This window comes from Nannospalax galili, unplaced genomic scaffold (genome assembly GCF_000622305.1).
Source record: "Nannospalax galili isolate Female #2095 unplaced genomic scaffold, S.galili_v1.0 scaffold114, whole genome shotgun sequence".
Taxonomy (NCBI): Eukaryota; Metazoa; Chordata; class Mammalia; order Rodentia; family Spalacidae; genus Nannospalax; species Nannospalax galili.
In genome coordinates this window covers 716,240-725,664 of record NW_008336930.1, presented here as the reverse complement: position 1 = coordinate 725,664, position 9,425 = coordinate 716,240, and the positions used below count along the sequence as shown (strand labels likewise).

At 41.5% G+C, this 9,425-nt stretch overlaps 1 protein-coding gene across 8 annotated transcripts in view; it reads right to left on the bottom strand.

Annotated features, from left to right (window-relative positions):
- Nucleotides 1-4,039, bottom strand: part of Cntn3 (contactin 3) — a 471,390-nt gene extending 467,351 nt beyond the window's left edge. For 3 of the 8 annotated variants that reach the window (XM_029562808.1, XM_029562814.1, XM_029562810.1), the window contains exon 1: nucleotides 3,632-3,864. The gene's annotated coding sequence lies outside the window, so the exon portion shown is untranslated. Of the gene's footprint in view, nucleotides 1-3,631; nucleotides 3,865-3,944 lie in introns of those variants that run through there. The other 5 variants (XM_029562811.1, XM_029562812.1, XM_029562813.1 and 2 more) reach the window with 3 other exon arrangements.
- Nucleotides 4,040-9,425: the final 5,386 nt, after the last annotated feature.

Below are 9,425 nucleotides of genomic sequence, written 5' to 3'. Positions count from 1 at the left end.
TATATATAATCTCTCTGTGTGTGTGTGTGTGTGTGTATGTATGTATGTATGCACCTAGCTGAGTAGAATGAGAAGCCAGTGCAGTGGTCCCATGAGAGAAGATGGGAGCCTGGAATAGAACAATACAGGTGGGGAGGGAAGAAGGCAGGTAGATTGGAGAAGTATTTTTAGAGTCAGAATCAAAGGACATCTAACTTATCAGTTGTTCTAGATTCCCTAAGCAGAAGAATGTGAAATATAGTAATAGCCCCAAGAATTCTTTAGCCTTTTAAAATAATATATTGGCAGGCTCAGTAATTTATCAGTAATTTAATCAAAGTGGGTTTTGTGCCATGGGTCTTGCATCTTGACATCTGAAAGGTAATCAAAGTGAAATGACTTAGAAAACAAACTGGAGAAGACTTCTTTTGTTTTAGAACAGAAAATTTACAATCTGAGTTATAACAGCACCTAAGAGAGTGCAGTAGAATTGCTGTAACATAGATAATCTATTTCTCCAAATGCCAATATGTCTAGAGTGAAGAATATGCATACCTTCTGAATTATCTTATCCTACTTAATAAATCAGCCAGTTTTTTTCTCACTCTTTGCACGGCAGCTTCTTGCACAGTAAAGATTCTACAAATATTTACATTCCAAGTAGCAAAGCTGTTTGAAATGCTATAAAGTTCTGCCAGCACTTCTATTACAAACCCTTATTTCTTGTTTATAACATGTACATAAAAGGAGGAGAATAAAAATGTACTATGGATTGAAACTTGGCATACCAAGTTTCAGCTCAGAAGGGGATGCATTTCTTCTGGAACAAATTTTCAAAAGAAATGTTCCCACTATATTTAGAAAACAAGGGAGCTGGGGGGTCAAATCAAAGGCCACTTGGCATAGTTGGTCCTTCCTGAAAATTTTATGCAAATTACATCAACTTTAAAAACAAATTCTTAAGCATCCCAGTCCTCCAGTTATCGTCATGACCAAACATCTTTCCAGCGGATAGCCCAGGCATGGTTATCAAGCATAAGAAGATACACTTTCCATTAGTACTCCCAAATTTATCACATACATGCAAATTAAAAATCAGTCTGTATGTACGATGTATGTTACAGTTCCTTAGGGTTGCTCATTTTCAAGGAGAGAAAATAACTGGCTAAGATAAAAAGGCTTAAAGGTAGACTATTGGTGATGACCAAAACAGAGATGGCAAGCAGACAAGCTCAGCACACTAACCCCCTGCCATCTCGCCATCTCCCACTGCACATGATTAACATTATTTTACTGCTAAGACTTAGGAAAATGTGATTGGAAAACAGAATATTGAGCCAGTCAGAGCTTCTCTGTTTCCTGGTACTGCCACAATAAAGTGATGTACAGATCTGGCAGCTTGAAAGTGCCAATTATATCTATATACTCGTTCAGCACAAAACATATTAGAAGTTAATGAGAACTTCAAGTTGGACAGTTAAATTATGCAGTAAAAACAAAACTCAAAGATGTGCACTGAATGAATGAGGAGCTGAGCACTTATCAAAAAGAAAGATGCATATTTTGTTGGCAAAGCGAAGAGGCTATTAGTTTGTAATAACTAGGCATATCTGAAATGTGACAGAGATAAAACTGAAGTTAAATCAGCAACTGAAAGGCTACAGTTTGTCGGCAACTAATCTTTTCTCTACTTGAAATTGCAACCTTGGTCCTATTAAATATTTTGTTGCTAATTTAAGAAACACTTGGGCTATCCAATTGTGTTGTGAAGGAGATTTAAAAGTTAGAGTTCTTCTGGAGAAATGAACTATATGTCTTCAGGCTGAGTCCTAACATCTGGACAGCAAGGAAGCCATGGGGCTGAGTGCTACTGTCTGAGGTAGCCACTGCCTGAAACTATTAGTCTGGAAATCAGTTATCTCTTCCATGTTCCCCACTATTCCGCTTTTACACAGGAGGCACCCTGGCTTGCATTTCACTTCATCATTTGTCTGATGAAAGAATGAAGGCCATTTGCTCCATTTCCCCAGAAAATATTGATCCCTGGAAGGGTCTTCAAACCACATGTTGACTTTCAACTGAGGTTGATGTCAAACAAGCATTCGGACATCCTGAGGCCACTCTATTTGCATGCAAAGATAGGCTCCATTTAGCACCACTGAAGACTGAATCCTATCAGATGTCTTTATAAGTACTTGTCCATGACACAGTGATTTGCCCTTATTAGGCATCCTGTGACTGTGGCATTAAGTGCAGATGACTATTAACCAGCAGACAACTTCTTCTCTAGTAACATGAATCACAATGGGTTAAAACCACCCACCAAGATGCCAGGTCACTGCAGCCCAAGTCAGGTTACTGTTGGTAAACACAGTCAGCACTACAAAAGTAACCCATTTAACTTGCTATTGAGATATAATAGGTCTTTTAAAAGCAATTACTTCTTTCAGTCTCTGAAGGGCTCTGACTCATTGCTTTGATTAATTCCTGTTTTTAATCTATTTACAGATAGAATTCTTTCTCAGCTACTGTGATATTCTTTCTGTGGGGGTAGCTGAAAACCAAGGTACATGCACTCTCCCTATATTGTGAGTGTGTCTATTCTTGCTTAATCATTTTAAAATTATTTTTGGATTGAGCTACTCCCCCACCTGAGCTGAGATTTCTGATCTCCCTCAGGCAAAACACACATCCTGGGTCAGCTGTTTCTGCAGCTGTTTTTTTGCATCTTGAGTTGCGGTTAGGAAACTGTCTACCCCTTTCCAGAGCTCTATCTGTTCCTATCCTGAACGCGGGTTTGCTGTCCTACCATAGCGTGCACCATTAAACCATTCTTCTTTGCGTATCTCCTAGTAAATCGATAAGGAAACGCAATCTCGGGAAGGATATACGGATTGGTGAGCCTTGCGGAGCTCTGCACAAGCAGAGCCTAGAAGTCCTTTATTTCATGCAACCAAAAAAGAAAAGAAAAATAATCCTGGGTGCTGTGACTGTGACTCTGGGTGCGGGGTGGGCACTTCCTGGTTTTCTGCTAAGAGCTTCATTAGCTTTGCAAGCCTCCTTAGAGATTAAAAACAGCCAGATTCCAACAGGCTCCTAACTCAAGACACCTGAACTACAATCTGCAAAATAAACTGGACAGGGCATTCCACTGAAGGCTGCAGATGTCTGAGTGGACAGAAAAACGCAGCCTGTAAAACTTAGGGGCTAATAGATAATTCCTCCACCCTGGCTGGCTCAGATCTGAGAGTCAGGACCAAGGCTTTTGGAGAAGACGCCTGTCCTTCGCAACCCCTGCACCATGCCCTAGGATTCTCTTTCAGCATCCCTGGGGTTCACAACTTTTTATTTTTTCAACTTTCGTTATCCAAATCTGCTGCGCTAAAGACAGGAAGGAAAGGGTCGCCTTTCCCAGCGCCCAGGCAGAAGCCGTCTTTCCATCCCTAAACCATCCTCTCCCTACGTAGGGGAAAATATTGGCTCCATGGCAAATATTCCAGGAAAAGCATCGTTCAACTCAGCCCATCAGGAGCCCATCTCTCCCGCAAACAAACTTTGGGGCTGAGGAGCCCCTAAAGCCAGTGCTCAAAGTTTCCCAGCCAGGTGGCTCATCCAGGTCCTCCGAGTGAGGAAGCAGACATCCCCGACCTACCTAGTAGCTGGAGCTCGCAAGGTGCCCGCCCCGCCGGCCCTCCCGCCGCCGCTGGTCGGGACCCGGGGGGCCGCCGTGTTCGCCCCTGCGAACCCCTGCCTTCACCGCAGCGCCGCCGTCCGCGCTGTTCCCGGCAGTTCCCTGCCCGACCCGTGGCGCCTGCCCGCCCTCCGCCGGCGCCACCGCGCGCCAGGATGCTGTGGCTGCTGCAGGCGCAGAGCGAGCGTTGCCTGCGCCTCGGCCGCTCCGGCTGGGGCTGGAGCTCTTGCTCCAGCACGGGAAAAAGGGAGGGAGGGAGAAAGGGAGGGAATACCGGGTAGGAGAAAGGGGCGGGAGCGCGGAGAAGGAGCAACCAACAAGGTCCCGCGCCTCGCGCCACCAGCTCCCCGCGCCTATGCCCGGCCGACCTCAATCGCTGCCCTGCGATCCGCCTCGAGAACGCACGTGTGTCGGGTCTCCGCAGGGCCCCGGCGGTGGCGCGGGACCAGCAGTGGTCACTGAGTCACCGCTGGGTGGCCTCGTGCCCCACAGCTGCCGTCCAGGTTGCATGGGGTTAAGGGTGGGGAGGAATTGCTTCTGCTTCTAAGGAAACCTCCTGCAGCTGCGCTCACACAAGTACACAAAAATTGCCAATTTTATAATTAAAGCAGAGAATTATTAATGGTTCTCAGTAGATGATTGATAGATTACAGAGATAGATGATAGAGATAGATAGATGATAGATAGATGATGATAGACGATAGATAGATGATGATGATAGATGATGATGATAGATAGATAGATAGATAGATAGATAGATAGATAGATGGATGGATGGATGATAGATTATTGGGAGGGGATAGATAGATAGATAGATAGATAGATAGATAGATGGATGGATGATAGATTATTGGGAGATGATGGATAGATGCATAGGTAGACTGACAGATTGATAGACGAATGATAGATGATGGATGGATGGACAGATAGATGATTGGTGGATAGGCAAATAGATGTTTGACTGATACCTGATAGCTAATTGATAAATAATAGATACATAGGTAGATGGATAGATGGATAGCTGATAGATTGATGATAGATGGATGGATGGAGTCACAGATAAGAGACAGATACACACACAAACTCCAGGTAATGAACTGTGTTGTCTACAGGAATTCAACACTTTCAACCACAGCAACTCTATTTTTATTCCATGTCTGAGTGAAAAGGAAATTAATTTGCCTAAGGATTCAATGAGTTGATTATAAGAATGAGCCCAAGTTAATTTTTACAAGGACTCCATGAAATGGGACAGGTCACTTTTATTTGTCTAAGTACACATAGTTAATGGTGGGTCAGAGAATTTGAATACTTCTAGTTCAACCCCAGGATCCACCAAGCACCCGGGCAAATGGTAAAACATATTTTTGTAAGTGAATACAACTGGACAACATACCTGTCAGTGTTTAGAGGAGTGGCCAAAGAGAAGAGTGGAGACATACGAGACATAATGGAATACAATGTAGCAGCTATAGCGCTGGGTGTTACTATTGGCCCTGGCATAATACCTTCCAAGAGGAGATACTGCTGTGCTCCTATGGTGAGTACAGCGAGCACTTAGGAGATGAGGGCAGGAGGATCACAAGTACTGAGTTTGAAGCCAGCCTGGATTAGAGAGTAGCATCCTATCTCAAAAAGCACAAAGAAAGAAAAAGTTGGTACAGGAAAAGTATTTTGTGTATGTGCATTCACATCCCTGAATACTGCTTAACAATAATCCCTGTGAGTCAGACTTTCCATTTTATCAGTCTTGGACATTGTTTTTAAATTTTGTTATTAGTTCATTTTCACTTTATATTAGGAAGCAAACTGCTGCAGTTCTTAAATTAGACTGAAACTTTCCAGCTCTGACTCCTCTCTTCCCCTCTCCCTCTCTTCTCTCTTCAGTTCATAGTCAGACAAAACAGCAGTTCATCAAAGGGAGCATCCTTGGAAAATCATATGTGAAAGGAGCTTCCCAGTGAGTGGCTATTTTGATGGCTCTTTATCATTCTTGTTCATTTCTCCAAGAGACAAGGATCTGATTGTCTGCAATTCAGAAAGAAATTTGAACTTCTGAGAAGTGTTGAGGGACTTTAGAAGGAGATGGACCTGACTCCAAGATGCAAGGCACCACTTCCCACAGTGCAGCTAGCTTCCTGGGCCTTCCATAAGCACAAATAAATTGCTTCACTAGGAGGAGCAGGTGAGTTCCTTTTATCCCTGACATTTTTTCACCAGTTCTCTTACCCCAGGAGAGGACAGCAGGCTCTGGGATATACTTGGGAACTTTTGGGAATATTAGCTACTTTTGCTATGACTCACTTTATCAGGAAACTGTTCATCCTAGTAAGAGTAATGGCTGGATTTAAGAAATCATAATAATAAAAGCTGGAGTTATTTATATTTTAAAGTGAGGGGGAAGGCAGGGCTAGATCGAGCATAATAATAAATAAAAATGTGTTTCTCCCATCAGAATTAAATTGCAGTAAATTTGGACTCCTTAGGTCTCTCTACTTAGTGAAGGAAAAAAATAGATCAGCTAAGGTAGGGTGGTTTATGGTTGTTTCAGTTGTTGTTGATTATTGTAAATAATCTCTTTCTTGCATTCTGGGAGCACTTTGGCAAACCCCCTGAGTGTGACAAAATGTTTTATTGGGCAGAACTGGTGTGTTCTAGAAGGAGTGAAGATAACTTTACATGCAAATTATACTCCTGCCTTGCGCCAAGCAGGTGCAATTACTGCCATGCTCACATCCATCACAGACATGCCTTTTCCTTTAATATTTTCAACATGATGTCTTATAATACATTTCCTTCTAATACACATGTATATGCCCTGTCTAATGGGAAAAGGAGAACATTTTTATTAATGCAGATGGGGGATCTGGCCCCAGGTACCAAAGGATAGGGAGAAAGATTGCAAAGAGACTGCTTTAAATTAGACGAAGAGAAATCTACACACTAACTCCTTACAGCCCTCTCCAAATAATTAGCCATTTCCCATTTCAGATTGCATTGCCTGTGCTGGTGAAAGCTGATTAGTACCAGAAAGGGATTTAATGGAATTTTGAATCTTATGGTTATAGCAGAAGGAGGCAGGAATATCCTAAAGTTTACAGGAGTGATGATGAACATTAAACATGAGCCACAGTTCCTAATAAGAACAGGTAAAAGGTGTGTAAATATATGCTTATAGAGTGGCACACATTGTTTTACATTCTTCCTTTACTCAAAATGTAAAGCATAATGTGAGTCAACTGAAAACCTGATATTTACCAAAAGTTGATACACAAGAGCAGGTTTAAATAAAATTTCCATTCAATTTCTGGGCCAGAAGCCCAGGAAATTAGAAAAGAAAAAAATTAAAAGCACATGTGGGTCTTCTCAGTGTGAAAGCCGGATGGAGTTTTTATTGAATTTGGCCTCAACTGATTGTGGCATTATAAGCAATTCTGCAGTTAAGTTTCAGCAGTCATTTAGATGGTAAATCCTTTTTTTAGGGCATTATAACTGTGGTGGTTTGAATGAAAATGTCCCCCATAAGCTCCAAGTGTTTGGACATTTTGTCCCCAGATGATGGTGTTGTTTTGAGAGGTTTTAGAAGGTGTGGCTATCCTGGAGGAAACATGTCACTGGGGATGGGCTCAGAGAGTTCTTAAGCCTTGCCAGATCTCCAGTCACTCTTGCTTCCTATGCCTGCATGATGATGTGAGAGCTTAGCTTCTGCTGCTCCTGCTCCAGCCACCTCCAGCCACCATGGCTCTCTGCCATGATGGACTGTAATTCCCCTGGAACCATAAGCTCAAATAAACTCTTCATTCTATAAACTGTTTGGGTCAGTGTTTCTATCAAAGCAACAGAAAAGTGACTAATACAGTAACCAAGACTAATAACTTCCTTTTCCTATGATACTTTTTCTATCAAAGCTTTTAAATGTGTAATATCATCTTCCCATTGTTAGGATGCACCATCTGTGTGGAAAGATAGAAACTGTTTCATGGAACTGATACCATGTTATCACTTGTTTGCTTGTTTACTATGTAACACAAGGAAATGAAGACACATCTACAAAGTCCACAGTGGGAAAATCTTAGGCAAAGAGGATAAAATGGAACATAGCCAGGCTGCTAATTTAAACATGCCTCTTCTGAAGGAGAAGTGGGACTTTTCATTTCCCTGCATAGAAAGGGCCTAGGAGCATCACCATGCTGCTTTTTCAAAGTTCCAGCTCCTAGATGGATGCTAAGTTGGTGGCTTAACGTTTTTCATACTGTCTACACTGCTGGATTGAGTGGCCCTGAGATGTTTGTTGTTTTTTTTGAACCAGACTAATATGTAATAATGACTTTTCAGCATCCGAATTGGAGTAAAGAAACCAGGTTGTTAAAATAACTACAACCCAAACCTTGCTATGAAACTTTTGTTTTAAAGGAATGATTGGTCAATGAATATCTTTATTCAAGCAAGTTCTCTACATTTCTGCTATAAAGGGAAGATTCTGAAAACATGAACACATATAAAAGTTGAGGTAACATGCTATATTAGGCCCTTTTCCTGGAGCTCATGCCTGGGCTCATGTTGTTTTCTCTGAAGAGGTTTACTGAACTTTCTCTTATACCACTATTATTATCTTCATATCAAACAGTGGATCACTGTGTGACTGAATTTTATTTTGCTGTTGTTCTCATGTCCACTGTTTCATCCATTGTTAGACTGTAAGCTTCATGAAGGCAGGAGTTTTTTCTGCTTATTGCTGCACAGGGAGCTTCCACCAGACTCTAACATACACATAATGGGTTTGCAGTAAATGTTGGCTCAATGAAGGAGCAAGTTTCCAATGTGCCAGGTGCTATACAAACTCCTCATTCAGAGCAGCTGGCAGTCCTTACAACCACCACAGGTAGTAAATACTCTGGTAAACTTTCTGTGGATAAATATATTAAGACACAAAACGTGAATGCATGTCTGGAAGCTCATTTTCCCAAGAACATCCAAGCTGTGGTCCAGAAGTCTGATGCTAGGATCCCTGCTTAGTGTGTAGAACTCCATGTTTAAAAGAATTGTCAACCGTTCATTCCAACAACTTCCTTAATGTGTAGAGCTCAATGCTACTTTTGATTCAGCAGCTGAAGGGTGTGGGCTGGTACTCTACATTTCTAACAATCTAGGTGATTCTGGTGCTGCTACGTTATATACTGAATTTTGAAGACCTAGGCTACTGTCCATACACTTCATGTTAACATACAATGCACCAAACACACCCCAAGCCTTAGAGATTTGAATTAATAGAAGCTAAAAAACATTTGAGAGAACATTAAAAAATCTTATAATTTTAAATTATTTTACATTCAAAATGGCAGTTCATGAGTGAAATCTCAATAGAATTTAATTTTCTATGAAGATGTAAAAGGAAGGAAATGGTGGAACTTTCTACAGCTCATTGGGAGTAGAACTGGGATATGAACCACTAGAGTTTGAAGCCTGTTCTCCCCTATATTAGACTGGGACATACTGGCTCATCTTTAATGGCTTTTTCTAAGTATATTTCATGGAAATCTGAAATGACAGCAAACCGACAAAGTTAAGAGAGTTAGTAAAGAAGATATGCATAAATGTGGTTATTGCTTGTATATTGTAGAAATGAGGTTGTGGCTTTCTAATAAAGAAACGAGATCTTCAGAAGTTCCTAGCTCTTGACTATAAAAATCTTTCATACAATACACTGAAGACTACACACCTCAAGTGGTCAGGTGTCAAAAATTACTTTATTACA